General features: G+C 37.2%; 1 protein-coding gene across 12 annotated transcripts in view; it reads left to right on the plus strand.

Moving 5' to 3' along the window:
• Window positions 1–16,245, plus strand: part of PLXNB2 (plexin B2) — a 404,398-nt gene that overhangs the window by 259,636 nt on the left and 128,517 nt on the right. For 2 of the 12 annotated variants that reach the window (XM_039338541.1, XM_039338554.1), the window contains one exon: window positions 728–833. The exons of 9 other annotated variants lie outside the window; for them this stretch is intronic. The gene's annotated coding sequence lies outside the window, so the exon portion shown is untranslated. The remainder of the gene's footprint in view (window positions 1–727; window positions 834–16,245) is intronic. One more of the 12 variants, XM_039338548.1, reaches the window with a different exon arrangement.

Here is a 16,245-nt window from a genome sequence, read left to right on the forward strand (position 1 = left end):
CAAGCAAAGTCAACAGGGAAACCAGATTCACTTAGCAGCGGTGTTACTAATTTAACAACTGCCATGATTCACTTAACAAATGTGGCAAGAAAAGTCATAAAATGGGCAAACTCACTTAACAAATTTTTCACTTAGCAACATAAATTTTGGGCTCAATTGTGGTCGTAGGTTGAGGACTACCTATATGGAGAGATGGCTAATTTATTTTCCCCAGAAGTTGGTGTGCTTCAGTTCCCAGTATCCTTGTAATTGGCTATGCTGAATAGAGATGATGGGAATTGGGATTCAACAAAAACTTGAGACTCATGTGGTGTTTATCTCTGGACTAAACTGTTGAAATATCAACTTGTTCTAAATCCTTTTTCGTGTTGTGCAATAGAATGACACATAGGCAGGATTTGTAGGAGTAATAGCTTTAGTTTCCAGTGTTTCTTCTGCAGTTTATATTTTAAAAAATATCTTGTGCCAGTTTTACAAATTAGCAAACAACAAATAAAGTTGAAGAACCTGCAGCTCAGAGTTAACCCAGGATGCTTCTTCATGTGGGTTGATTCTCTCTGTATGGAGGGAATGGCTACTTTGAGGAGATGAATTTAAAGACAGAAGGGTGCTTTGCAAAGTTATTGCTAAGAAGTCTCCTGAGGGATGGTCTGGCTCTTTAGCTGAATTAGGATCCTACTTTTCTAAATAATAATGTATTAACCAGCAATATTCTGTTTCAATTCAGAATACACTGTATTTAATGAAAACGGCAAAGATCAGAACATCATTAGGCAAAGTGAGAGCCTCGGAACAAAAACAACTGAATTCATGCGAACTAATTTATAAAGCAAGTATGAAAATTTTTCTCTGTTTTCATTTCTAACAGTTCAAAGTTAAAATGTTTTGGGAGGGTCTAGAAATTTTCAAACCTCCTTCCCATCTCCTGTCTGCGATTCTTGAGGAACTTTATGTTAACATTTTCTCATTCTTGCAGCGATTGTTCTACTTATGCTTTTTATAAGAGAGATCATATTTCTGCTATGAATGTAGGCAGTATATCCCTTAATCATAAGTAAGCTTCAGTAACATGCATACTTTTGCAATGCAAATAAATATAAATTTGATACTTGCAGCTTCATTGTTTATATTAAGATCCCTTAGGCAAAAGGAACATACTGAATGGTTAAAATGAGGTGAGCATATTGGTTTCAATGCTGCTGGACATATTTGTTGCCTCTGAGCAAATTTCCCAAAAGATAGAATTCTCTCTCTTAGGAGACCATCCAGGAAAATATTCCTAAATCAGCAAGAATGCATATTCAGATATAAACATATTTTCACACAACTCCCCCCAAAAAATAAAAATATGTCCTATGACAGAATCTTGTTGGACATCTCTCCAAAACCAACAATTTAATGGCCACACTAGATACCCATAAAAATTGATTATACTATTTAATGGCTGAACTGACATGCCATTAAATCGATGGGCAGGCTTGGTGTTACTAGCTGATATTTGCTAGTTATGCTTAATTTTTTCTTTTCAACAACTTTCTCTTGATCTTTTTAGGAATAGAGATGTGATTTTCAACTCAGAACATCAACCTTATTAAATTTGATGTACTAATTTGGATTTTTCAGAGTTATATTTGTCTTGGGTAGATATTTTATTTTGGTGATCTTTTGCTAAGAATAGCAAAAGATGCTGGTTTTTTGCATTTTCATGAATATATTTATTTATTTATTTATTAAATTTATAATGCTGTATGTGTATGTATGTATGTGTATGTGTGTGTATGTGTGTATATATATATATATATATATATATATATATATATATATATATATATATATATATATATTCTGAGGTTTTCGCGGGTATTTGTATGTAGGTCTTTGGTTGTTCGGGTTTTCTCCCGCGTAAAATTGGAAGTGTCTTGGCGACGTTTCGACGAAGTCCCATTCGTCATCTTCAGGCTGGTGTTTTCAGCTTCGTGCTTTGAGCAGCAATGTGTGGTCTTAGCTGTTTCTTCCTTTTAACTGCCAGTGGGGGTATGAACTGATTGGGTGGGAGCTTGGCTGTGTTCTGATTGGGTGGAGGTGTGTTCTGAATGGTTAGGGGCTTGGCTGTGCTCTGATTGGCTGGGGGAGTGTTCTGTTTGGTTGTGCTCAGGTTAGTCTGAGTTGCAGAGGGGTTTAAGATTTTGGGCTGCCTTGCTATTTTTTGGCTTTGCGTTTTAACCCCCACTGGCAGTTAAAAGGAAGAAACAGCTAAGACCACACATTGCTGCTCAAAGCACGAAGCTGAAAACACCAGCCTGAAGATGACGAATGGGACTTCGTCGAAACGTCGCCAAGACACTTCCAATTTTACGCGGGAGAAAACCCGAACAACCAAAGACCTACATATTATATATTTTTATATGGTGTAGCAGATATATATATATATATCTATATATATATATATATAATATATATATATATATATATATTATATATCTATATATATATATATATATATATGATAGGAAATAAAATGATCACCAGGGTAGTAAAACTATAAAATTTATTAAAAAGTGCCTAGCTTTCGCCGTCACCTGCCGGCAGCCTCAGGGCTAGTGCGCCAGGGAGTGGGAGGGTCATTCTTATAGGTGTGGTGAGGTCTGCGCACGACTCCTCGACCTCGTCATCGGGCCTAAATAGGATAACTGCGTGCGGCTGGTCTGTTCCTTTCTATTCATCTCAACCGCCCGTTCATCCTCCTCCATCCTTCTCTCCCTCAATCTTGAGGTGGGCGGGCAAATGTCTCTATGGTTGCAACAGTCTCTATATTTGAGCTCTTTTCCCTCGGGGGTAGATGGCAGTGTGCATTTCGTGTTTCTTTTACAGTCCTCCTTCGGTCCATCGTTCTTCCTATGGCAAGTTTTTTGTTGTTGAATTTTGGTATTTTTGTTTCTTATACAGGTATCATTTAAGTGATCACATAGGTCCTTTCGAGGTAGTTGTAATTCGTTAACGGTCTGGGGCTGGAGGGGGGGACCTTTCGAATGTGGAGGGGGGAGTAGTGATTCTTCAATTGTCCCTGTGTGTAGTCGCTTTGTGCGCGCTGCGCCCTCCCTATTCACTTCCATCCCGCAAGAACTTGCCATTGCGGTCTTGAGGGATCGACTGAATCAGGGAGACCAAGGATTACACCAAGACTCCCTTCGAACGGAAGACCTTATAAAATTAATGGGGGTCTGCCTTAACACTTATTTCACCTTTCAGGGCACGACATATGAACAGATTAAGGGAACTCCCATGGGGTCGCCGATCTCCAGCGTGATCGCAGAGGTGGTGCTCCAGCGACTGGAACACATAGCGTTGGCCCAATACCAACCAAAATTTTGGGCCCGCTATGTGGACGATACGTTTGTGGTCATCAAGGAGTGGCACAAGACTGGCTTTATGAACATCCTGAATTCGGTATACCCAGACATCCAGTTCACCATGGAAGAGGAACACCAGGGCAGTTTAGCGTTTTTAGATGTGTTAGTACAGCGCCAGGTGGACGGATGTCTGACTACCAGGGTATACCGAAAACCCACATGTACAGACAGGATGTTACACTTTGAGAGCAATCACCCCATGGCTCATAAAGCCAGCTGTGTCAGGACCTTATTCAAGCGAGTGGAGTCGCACTGCAGCACTGCCAGAGCCAAGAGGGAGGAGAGAAATTATCTCTTCCGGGTGTGTAAACACAATGGGTACCCGGCCAAATTTATCAATCGGTTCAACAAACCATCTGGACCCCGGAGTGACCCCACACCCCAAAGACTTACATCCCAAGTAACCACACGTATTACTCTCCCCTATATCCACAACGTCTCAGAGGCCACTGCAAGGATTTTAGCACCGCACAAGATACAAGTGGCCCATAGACCCAACCAAACACTGCGGGCAGCTGTAATGCGCCCAAAGGACCCGCTCCCCAACACTGAAAGGTCGGCAGCCATTTATAAGATCAATTGTATGGACTGCCGATCCAACTATGTTGGGGAGACAGCCAAACGGATTAAAACCAGGGTCCACGAGCATAAGTTAGCAGTAAGAAGGGGAGATCCACATTCTCAAATATGGGCACACATGGCGGAATTAGATCACAAATTTAATTTCAGTGAGGTCAGCGTATTGGCTAGCGACAATACCAAGGGGGGCCGCCTACTTAAGGAGGCATGGCTCTCGGATGACAATTCTATTAACCGGCATGTGGACCTGTGCCCGGCATATATGGCTTTAAGGCTGTGGATCACTAGTAATCAAGGACAGCACCCCCGACGTTCCAATAATAACTCTAATGGCATTAAGGAAGATATAGATACTCGAAATGTGGTGACCAATACTAAGGAAGACATCGCGGTTGGAGGAGGGGGGAGACCCTTAGATATGGCAACCCACCTGCATATGGAAGGAAATGTGCCAGTCATTTCAGAAAGAAAAGAGAGAGCCCCCCGCTGGATCAAGGGGACCAAGTTAGGAGAGAGGAAACCGCAAGAAGGAGAAAGAACTCAAGAGATCAAGCCACCGTTCCCCCCGCTTGCGTATCCCGGAGAGCTTCGGAGGATCCGCATGACCACCGACGACGCAGGGAGGAGGAGACAAGCCGAGGAAAGACGCTACAAAGATCAAACAGATCGCGACTCTATCGCTAACCTTCCCCCCGGATCGATCACTCACAGCAGGAGACGCGCCGGACAGCTGGGGGTAGCGACGAGCGGGGAGCCTCCGCCCCTCTCCACCCACGACCGAATGGCTTGCCCTTCGGCTTTGGACTGCCGACGAACTATATCTATTTGGGAGGGGCGTGTGAGATCACCTGGACGATACCTACCCCAAGAGGAAGAGCGAAGGCATGCCCCCACCGCTACCCTCTCTGGACCGCCCAAACAGGGCGCAGCGCGCACAAAGCGACTACACACAGGGACAATTGAAGAATCACTACTCCCCCCTCCACATTCGAAAGGTCCCCCCCTCCAGCCCCAGACCGTTAACGAATTACAACTACCTCGAAAGGACCTATGTGATCACTTAAATGATACCTGTATAAGAAACAAAAATACCAAAATTCAACAACAAAAAACTTGCCATAGGAAGAACGATGGAACGAAGGAGGACTGTAAAAGAAACACGAAATGCACACTGCCATCTACCCCCGAGGGAAAAGAGCTCAAACATAGAGACTGTTGCAACCATAGAGACATTTGCCCGCCCACCTCAAGATTGAGGGAGAGAAGGATGGAGGAGGATGAACGGGCGGTTGAGATGAATAGAAAGGAACAGACCAGCCGCACGCAGTTATCCTATTTAGGCCCGATGACGAGGTCGAGGAGTCGTGCGCAGACCTCACCACACCTATAAGAATGACCCTCCCACTCCCTGGCGCACTAGCCCTGAGGATGCCGGCAGGTGACGGCGAAAGCTAGGCGCTTTTTAATAAATTTTATAGTTTTATTACCCTGGTGATCATTTTATTTCCTATCATGAACACTCCCAGGGTTCACGTTTTTAATTTTCTTAAACGCATATATATATATATATATATATATATATATATATATATATATATATATATATATATCTGCTACACCATCTAAAAATTACCGTATTTCCAAGGCCTTAAGTCATATATGTGATTCTTTTTCTTTTATGTATTTGTGTATTATTGCATAGACATGTACACCCTGATAATATTGTGTGTGTTTGATGCTCACAATAAGACTTTGATTCTTGGTGATACTAAATTTGTGTGTATACAGTATGTACAAGTGTATACACACATAAGATAGATACATATACTTATATACATATAAACATACACATTCACATACATATATGCAATTGCCTGTAGTAGAATCTGGTTGCTTGGTCATTGATCAGATTGTATATTGCCTGCCCTGTTCTGGTGGGGATGACATGCTGAACAGATTTCCTTCTTTCAGTTCTCTTCTGCCAAACTGAGATAATAACACACCTGGGGCAAGAGTGGTGGTTATATTTTCTTCTTAGTCTGCTAAAGCTTAGAAGGGAAACCCTTTAAGAAAATAGGGGAAACAATGGGAGTTTTGCAGTGGAAAGCTATGTATGAGAAGGCCAGTAAATGAAACAAGGGAAAATACAGGCAGACAAAACAGAAAATAAAAAGCCTAATGAATAACAAGCCAGAAAAAATATGAGATATGTATAAAACAGAGAAGAAAAACAAACAAACCTGTTCCAGTATTATATATGTAAGCTACAACCATTTCATATGTGTAAATATGAAAATATATTCTTTCCTTGTATGGATAGATATATTTACATATATTCAAGGCTCTATGTCAGTGGTTCTCAACCTGTGGGTCGGGACCCCATTTGGGGTCGAACAACCATTTCACGGGGGTCGCCAAACAACGCAGTCCGCCATTTTTTTCCCCTTTTCCTTAGCTGTGCTACTCCCTTTTATTCTATTGGCTTTTGAAAGCCAATAGAATAGACTCTCTTGAATAGAGTCTAATTCTATTGGCTTTCAAAAGCCAATAGGAATTGTCCAGGCTGTCTCTGCCCTGCTGAGCCCGCCAAAAGTCTCATTCTGCAAACGGTGCTGCACCAGTTGAGTAGTCCTCGACTTACGACCGGTTGAGTAGTCCTCAACTTACGACCGGTTGGGGGTCACGGCATTAAAAAGGTTGAGAACCACTGCTCTATGTAGATTCCAAATAAAGAAAAAGTATTTTATTAGTTTTCTATCATTACAATTCATTTGTGCCTAATGAACAACGTGTTGTCTGGGTTGATTTTTGCTTAGTCATACAAGTTGAGTTCTTATTCTCTATCTCGTTTTTACAACCATTGATAAAATAAATTCCATGTTTGAAAGTATTCTGTATCTTCTTTTTCTATAATTCTCAGTGTAAATCTATCCCTTTCCACACAGTCCATGTTCCACACACATGTTCACCACAAGTGATAAAATGTACCGGGATTTTGATTATATTTCCAACATTTACTAGACATATTTTTAAACATTTTTGCTAATCTAACAGGTGGAAAATGCCATCTGTATTGTTAATAGCCATCCTGGGATTTTTGTATAAATTTTTGGTTTTATTTTTTCCCATACAGATAATAATGCATTTCTTATGTAATGGTTTTGAAAGTATCTATGGGTTTTATTCTTTTCATCCCATAAAAATGCGTGCCACCCAAGTTGTAAGTCATTCCTTCTAAATATAACAACCTTTTGTTTCTGAAGCTTATCCATTCTTTTAGCCATGTTAGAGCACGTGCTTGGTAGTATAGGACCCAATCTGGTAGTCCAAATCCTCCATTTTCTTTGGCTTCTTGTATCATTTTCAGATTAATTCTGGCTTTCCTTCCTTGCCAAATAAATTTCAAGATCAATCTATTCAAATCATCAAAAAACTTTTTTTTCTATTTTTATAGATACTGTTTGGTATAAAAAAAGACATTTTGGTAAAATATTCATTTTCATAGTAGCTATTCTTCTTAGCATTGATAATTATAGGTTTTCCCATTTTTCCAAGTCTATTTTTATTTGACTTAGTAATTTTATGTAATTATCTTCTTTTATCATTGCACATCTTCCTGTTAAGTATATTCCCAAGTATTTAACTTTCTTATTTTCTATTTTTCTGACAGTTGTGTTTTTTGCTTATCTGTAAGGTTTTTAACTATAACCTTTTTTTTTTTGGTCTGTTTATTTTCAATCCTGCTATTTCTCAAAATTCTTCTATCTTTCTCAATAATTTGGACATTGTCTCCAATGGTTCTTCTAGAATAAATACCAAGTCATCTACAAATGCTTGTAGTCATCTTTTATCTTCATTCCTTTAATTTCTGGAGCTTGTCTGATATTCCTGTTGAGATCTTCCAACGTTAGTATGAATAGCAGTGGAAATAGTAGACATCCTTGTCTTGTGCCTTGCTTTATATTAAAGTTCTCCATATAGTCTCCATTGACAATTACTTTTGCTGTTTGTTTATCATATATTGTCTTAATAGTTTTATGAACTTTTCTCCAAAGCCCATACAATTTAATATTTGTATCATAAATTGCCAACTTACATTATCAAAAGCTTTTTGAGTGTCTAGGAAAATTAGAGCCATTTGTTTTCCTGGATGCATTTCATAGTATTCCAATCCTCAAGTTATTTTTTATTTGTCTTTTTGATAAAAATCCATTTTGATCTGGATGGATAAATTCAGTCAAGAATCTTTTCAATCTCTCTGCTATTATTGAAGTGAAGATTTTATAATCCACATTTAATAATGATATTGGTATATAATTTTTTATCTGTGTTAAATCTGAATCTTCTTTTGGTATTAAAGTAATATTTGCTTCTTTCTGTGTTTGGTAATTTGGCCTCTAATAATACCTCATTGCACACTTCTTTCATTGGTAGGCTTACTATATCTTGTAAGCATCTGTAGACCTCTGCACGTAGCCCAGTCCTGTTTTTTTTTTTTTTTCATTTTTCTATTTTTTATAGCTTCTGTCAGTTCCATCATTGTAATTTTTTCATTTAGTATATTTTTCAGGTTCTCTGGAATTTTTGGTAAATTAGCGTTTTCCAGATATTGTATTATTTTATCCCAAGAAATTTCTTCTCTATCATATAATTTTTCATAAAATTCTTTAACTATTTTTTTATTACATCAGTTTGAAATTGTAAACTGCCCTTCTCATCTTGTAATTTATTTATCAATTTTGTTCTCTCTTTTTTCAGTTTATAGACCAACCATCTTCCCGGCTTATTTGCATTTTCAAAAAAGTTTTGTTTTCCCCTTTTAATTTGTTGAGCCAATTCCTCTGACTCTATTGGGTTTAGTTTGTATTTTATTGTCTCCATTTGTCTCCAGTTTTTTTTTTGTGGATGTATTTGTAATTCTGACTCCAGTTTCTTAAATTCTTCCCTTAATGTTGTAAATTCCTAAATTTACATTGATTAAATTGGTTTAATCTTGGTTTCTTCTTTACCTCTTTCCAAGTCAGCTTTATAAATGTTAGGTTCTAACTCAATTTCATATATATTAGTTCTTAGCTCAGGGGACATCCATATCATATCAATTGTAGACCAAGATTTATGTCTATTTGAATAAAATGTATACTGGGTCTTTTTTGGGTTTCTTTTTCTCCAAGTTTCCTGTATAGAAATTTCTTCTGTCATTCTAAAGAACACTTTAGGAAGTATCTTTCTTCCCTTTTTCCCGTTTTACTGTTTCTTTAGTTCAATTTTCTATCTACATTTGCATTAAAATTTCCTATCAAGCAAATGTTTTGATGTTCCATTTCCAATATTTTCCTGTGTAATTTTTGATAAAATTCTTCTTGTTATTTGGTGCATATATTACTACCATCAATATCTGTTTTTGATTTATCAAGGCTTCTGGTTTGCATCATGGTGATGTAGCCAAAGGAAAGCGGCACTCCGCTTCCCATGGCAGACTTCACCCTGCCAGGGGGCCCTAAAGGGGTCTAAAGTTACCCAGAGAGGTGATGAAAAAGGATGGGACCCTCATTGATCATGGAAAGGTGGAAATCATTCTGTTTGATCCAAGAAAACCCTCCAAACCAGTAGGGGAAAGACTAGCTGCATTCCTGTAGCTAGCACACGGCTACTGACAACTGAAAAAAGAAAGCACTAATCAGCAGATCATGACCATCGTGTTTGGAACTGGGTGACATTACTGGTCCTTTTTCTATTACTTTGTAACCTGATTCCCTGGAAAAGATAAATCCCCCAAAAGCAAGAAAGCCCCCAAATGTGAGAAGAAAGGGGATTTCTGCCCCACCCTTCCAGAGAAATGAAAGTGATGGCCTAACTCTTTTGGGGGGACAGAAACAGAGAAATACATAATACTAAAGTGGAAATAATATAAAGACATAGCTTTGATAAACTTGGGAACTTAGAGAACTGTTAAGATTTTTTCTTGAAAGAATATTGGGGTAAAGTTTAAGAAATAAGTTTTCACTTTAAGTGTTGGAAGAAGGATATCAAATGACATCTAATGGTAGAACATAGGTATAGCACTAAATTTGTTGTGCCTGGAGTGAACTTGGCATGAAGCCCAGACATAGATAACTATCTAACCTCTTTGATGATTTTGGAAGCTTTTAGTTCTACAGAGAACACTGGAAACTGAAAAAAACATTCTGGGTTGTTTTCTGCATGATGGGAGCTGACCTTCTTGAATTACAAACATCAATTGAACTTCAACTTCAACTTTTGACTTTAAGAATTATTTGGAGAGAGAGGAAAACTTGCCTTTCGGTTATTTCTGCTTGAGGAAGATTTACGGACTGATCTTAGGATGGCTTACAAACATTGGTTGATTGACAATTGTTGGATTTCTGGATAGAAGAGTTGGGTACCCCAAACCTAGCTAAAAGTGGTAAAAAACCATCCCCAAAATCTTCCTCCGAAACCCCCAGAGATCTATAGAAGTAACATTTCAACCAAAAAAAGCTAACAATTTCCAGAAGGAAATGCAATCTACACTACAATTAATTCAAGAGGCAATTGTTTCACACAAAGAAGATACAAGAAGAAACTTTAATTTAAACTCACAATTAGGAAATTTTCAGAAAATGACCACAAAGAATGAACAAGGAATTGAGAAAATAGAAGACAAATCAGAGGAAACTGACCAAAAGACTGAGGAAATAAAGGAAGAAAATCAAAGACTGGTGCAGGCAAATAAAAACTTGGAAAACTCAGTGACAATATTGGAAATGGAAAATGCATCCCATCCCTTAAGTTTTCAGAATATACCTGAGGACAAGGAAGAAGAGTCTATAGAATGGATTACAGAGCTCTTAGCAGAAATGTTAGAAATTGGGAAACAAGAAATGGAAGGAGAAATTGAGGGAGAAGAGAAGTGGGATTTTTTTTTTCAATGAATATAAATGGGTTGAACTCCCCCTCAAAAATATTCCACCAAAATTGCCTTTCCTATTTCAAACAGTACCCATAAAAATAGAGAAAAAATTCTTTGATAATCTAAATACACTGATTTAGAAATTTATTTGGCAAAGGAAGAAAGCTAGAATTAGATTAAAGAAAATGGAGGATCGGGCTTAACAGATGGGGTCTTATATTACCAAGCATGTGGAAAACCCTTAGACACAAAAAGATTATTATACTTAGAAGGATATGATTTATAACTAGGGTGGTATACTTTTTTATGATATGGGAAGAATAAAATTTATAGATACTTCCAAAATCACTCTATAGGAAACATATTATTTTTAGTATGGGAAAAGACAAAAGCTAAAATTTATATGAAATCACCAGGATGGCTTTCAAGAATGGAAGCTTTTGTTCACCCAAGCCTAGCTAATTTCGAGAAAATTGTAACCTATAAAGATATTTTGAATAGTGAAGGGAAATCAAAATTGAAAAAAGAGTTGGAAGAACAGGATATTGATTTGTTATGGTGGCTTCAGTTGCAAAATACAACTGAATATGAGAAAGATGCCAAAATACATGGATTTTATAAAGATCAGACAAGATTTGATTAGGTGACAAAAATACATATTTGGCTAGAAAAGATGTTAAGAAAAGCATGTAGATTTTAAACCGGAACTATTTTTATTAGGTATAATATTAGAAAAATATGATAAGGAAAGTGTATGTTTAATGTTGCATGTATTAACAGTAGTAAGAATTGTATTTGTTTAGTGCTAGAAAAATGAAGAAATGTCATCTGAAGAAGAGATGATCAAGAAAACACTGGACTATGCAAAAATAGACAGATTTATACTGAAGGATAAAGAAAAAGAAGACACCAAATAATTTTAAATATGAGATGTAGTGTATTAATGGCTGGAAAAATGGGGTAGAGATCAGGAATTTAATGTGTATTATTAGGTAAGGCAAATGGACTTAGACAACATGTTGTTTACTAAGCACTTATGATTTGTAAAAATGTAAAACTAATAAAATATTTTTTAAAAGTATGTTTTTGATTTATCATTATTTCTACCATTAAAATTCTCCCTTCTTCATCTGAATAGACCTGTTTGGATTCCAGTGTCTCTTTTATATATAAATCTACTCCTCTTTTCTTGTAAAATAAAGTTTCCCAATTTCTGGACATTCCAACAGTTTATAGTGTTGGTTTTTTATGTGTGATTCTTGGAAACATATCTATTTTTAGTTTCTGTAATCATGTAAAAAAAAATTCTTTTTGATGGGGAGTTCAATTCATTTATATTCATTGAGAGAATTCCACTTTTTTTCTCCATCTTCTTTACTTATATTTAGGTTTTATTCTCCTAGTGGTCCTTTCCTATCTCTGTTCTTTTATCACTTCCTCTCCTTCTTGATCTGTATTTTCTTTTTCTTCTTCTTCTCTTTGTGTGGCTGTCTTTTCTATTATTAACTTTTTCTGTTTTTTATATTCCCTATCCCCTTGTGATTCTTGTGTTTTTCCTTCAAGGAAACTTCTATGTCTTTTATAGAACTCTGTTGCCTTAAAAATGGAGTCCAATCTATATCTTTTCTCATCCCAATTAATTAGGATCCTCTCCATGACCAGCCATCTGAAATACACTCCTTTTTCATTTAATTTTGTAGTCAAGAATTAGTATTTTCGAGAATCTCTTATCCTCCTAGTGATCTGTTTCAGGACCACGGTTTCTTTTTTTCTATATATCAGTGGTTCATCTCTCACTCTTTTCAGTATTTCATTTCTTATTTTTTTTTCACGAATCTAACATGCACCTCCCTAAGGACTCTATGTCTCCTTGCATAGCTTGAGTTAATTCTATATATTTGATCCAATTCTCCTTCCATCTCATTTTTTTCAACTTCTAGTGCTTCAGCAAACAAGTTAGTAATCAGTTCTGTTAGGTCTTCCTCCTTGTCTTTGGATATGTTCTGTAGTCTTAAAAAAAATGTGATGCTTTCTGCATCTCCAGTACTGCGACTGTATCTTCTAAGCTTTTATTTGGCTGTACTAATCTTTGATTTTCTTCTTTTATTTCCTCCATCTTTTTCTCAGTTTCTTCTGATTTCTCTTTCATTTTCTGGATTCTTTGCTCATTCTTTGTAATCATTTGTTGAAAGTTTTCTAATTGTGAATTTATACTGAAGACCTCCCATTTGTCTTATCCAAATTATTTCTTGTCTCCTCGAAAGAAAACGCTTTTATTAGGTTTGTTAGTGGTTACAAATTTTCCAAATTCCATAAATATTTTATTATGTAAAACATCCAGAAATATAGATTAGATTTTTTGAGAATATGAGCAGAGTTCAAGAGATGCCTGCTCCCAGTTAAAAATTTAATGAAATGAGGGATTAATCTTTTCAGATTCAGAGGTGATTTGAATTTGAATTAAGCATCTATTCTATTGGCTAGGAAGAAAGAAGCAAATAGATTACTTGGATTTATGAAATACAACAAAATTGAAGTCTTTTCTGTTCTGACACAGTACATATTTGACTCAGTAATCTCTTGGCTAGTCTGATAAAGTATAATGCAGGTGTCCCCATTATAGCTACCAGCCATAGTTGATGTCATAGTATAAAGTCTGTTTGTGAACACTGCTGATGTTCTCAAATCCCAACCCACGTGGCTGATTTTAGTCCTGTCCATAATAATTCTTCAGATATAGAAAGTGAAAATCAAAGTTGACATGTTTAATAGTAAAAAAAGCATTCCAATTTAAAAAAGAAAGAGGACAGGAACAAACTTCCAGGCTCCCAGTCCTGATATTAAAGACAACTTCCGTGTTCTTTGTAGATTTCGTTTTCTAGTTATAAATTTGCTCAGGGCTGAAGTGAAAAAGTTATATGCAAAGAAGACAATGAAAGTCTGCAAAATGTGAACAGTGAAAGCATACACAACAATTATGAATCAAATTCTGTATGCATATATAGGTTTCTAAAGTCACAGCAAAATGTATGTTAGATTTGTTAACTTTTCAGTTAATAAACATTCATCCCTTCCTTTCTAAGATTAGTAAGCCAAAATTATAGATTTCTTTGAAACTAAATTACATTTAATGTGGAATATATAATAATGATCACGAATAAAAACACTCCCATGTTTTGAAAAATATGTACTTTTATTTGAAATAACAGTGCAGTGAAAAAAATTACTACAAAGGCAAATACTGTTTTCTGATTTCAGACCTTCCAGTGCATTGCTTGTTTGAGTAATTGGTTCTAATTTCAAAATGTGTGTTCCTTGTTAAAGATAGTTTGCTTGATAAAATCAGAGTATTTTTAATTGCTTTTTATTAATGTGATAGGTGAAAATCTTGAGAAATATACTTGTTTAGCAGTATTGTTACTTAAGTATATTATTGATAGACTAAAAATAGTCCTTTGTTAGTAAATTTCTTGATGAAATTCTTTTGTGTTTTATAAAGTTCTCCCTTATTTCTTTAGTCCAGAGATATTACAAATGTAGTCCTTGAAAATAACCTTTGAATTACAAACAAACAAGACTTCAAAGAAACATTGAACGAAAAGTGTCTAGTCCTTTTAAACTACTTTTAGAAACAGAAAGAGAGGGGGGGAAATAAATTTGGGGCTTTTTTTCAATAAAAGGGCCAGTGCCCTAGAGCACAGATCTGAACAGAAAATATGAAGGGCATTTACTTGTAATTTTTAACAGTTCTCTATGATTAGATACATTATTATTTGAACTTTATAGCACAGATACAGTGGGGCAAAAAAGTATTTAGTCAGCCACCAATTGTGCAAGTTCTCCCACTTAAAAAGATGAGAGAGGCCTGTAATTGTCATCATAGGTAGACCTCAACTATGAGAGACAAAATGGGAAAACAAATCCAGACAATCACATTGTCTGATTTGGAAAGAATTTTTTTGCAAATTATGGTGGAAAATAAGTATGTGGTCAATATCAAAAGTTCATCTCAATACTTTGTTATATATCCTTTGTTGGCAATGACAGAGGTCAAACGTTTTCTGTAAGTCTTCACAAGGTTGGCACACACTGTTATTGGTATGTTGGCCCATTCCTCCATACAGATCTCCTCTAGAGCAGTGCTGTTTTGGGGCTCTCGCTGGGCAACACGGACTTTCAACTCCCTCCAAAGGTTTTCTATGGGGTTGAGATCTGGAGACTGGCTAGGCCACTCCACGACCTTGAAATGGTTCTTATGAAGCCACTCCTTTGTTGCCTGGGCGGTGTGTTTGGGATCATTGTCATGCTGAAAGACCCAGCCACGTTTCATCTTCAATGCCCTTGCTGATGGAAGGAGGTTTGCACTCAAAATCTCACGATACATGGCCCCATTCATTCTTTCCTGTACACGGATCAGTTGTCCTGGTCCCTTTGCAGAGAAACAGCCCCAAACAGTTGCCACCCCCATGCTTCACAAAAGGTATGGTGTTCTTTGGATGCAACTCAGCATTCTCTCTCCTCCAAACACGACGAGTTGTGTTTCTACCAAACAGTTGTACTTTGGTTTCATCTGACCATATGACATTCTCCCAATCCTCTTCTGGATCATCCAAATGCTCTCTAGCAAACTTCAGATGGGCCCGGACATGTACTGGCTTAAGCAGGGGGACACGTCTGGCACTGCAGGATCTGAGTCCCTGGTGGCGTAGTGTGTTACTGATGGTTGCCTTTGTTACGTGGTCCCAGCTCTCTGCAGGTCATTCACTAGGTCCCCCTATGTGGTTCTGGGATTTTTGCTCACCGTTCTTGTGATCATGTTGACCCCACGGGGTACGATCTTGCGTGGAGACCCAGATCGAGGGAGATTATCAGTAGTCTTGTATGTCTTCCATTTTCTAATTATTGCTCCCACAGTTGATTTCTTCACACCAAGCTGCTTGCCTATGGCAGATTCAGTCTTCCCAGCCTGGTGCAGGTCTACAATTTTGTTTCTTGTGTCCTTCGACAGCTCTTTGGTCTTCACCATAGTGGAGTTTGGAGTGTGACTGTTTGAGGTTGTGGACAGGTGTCTTTTATACTGCTAACAAGTTCAAACAGGTGCCATTAATACAGGTAATGAGTAGAGGACAGAGGAGCCTCTTAAAGAAGAGTTACAGGTCTGTGAGAGCCAGAAATCTTGCTTGTTTGTAGGTGACCACATACTTATTTTCCACCATAATTTGCAAAAAAATTCTTTCCAAATCAGACAATGTGATTATCTGGATTTGTTTTCCCATTTTGTCTCTCATAGTTGAGGTCTACCTATGATGACAATTACAGGCCTCTCTCATCTTTTTAAGTGGGAGA

Source organism: Crotalus tigris, unplaced genomic scaffold (genome assembly GCF_016545835.1).
Source record: "Crotalus tigris isolate CLP2741 ecotype Arizona unplaced genomic scaffold, ASM1654583v1 scf7180000017549.6302385, whole genome shotgun sequence".
NCBI classification, from domain to species: domain Eukaryota; kingdom Metazoa; phylum Chordata; class Lepidosauria; order Squamata; family Viperidae; genus Crotalus; species Crotalus tigris.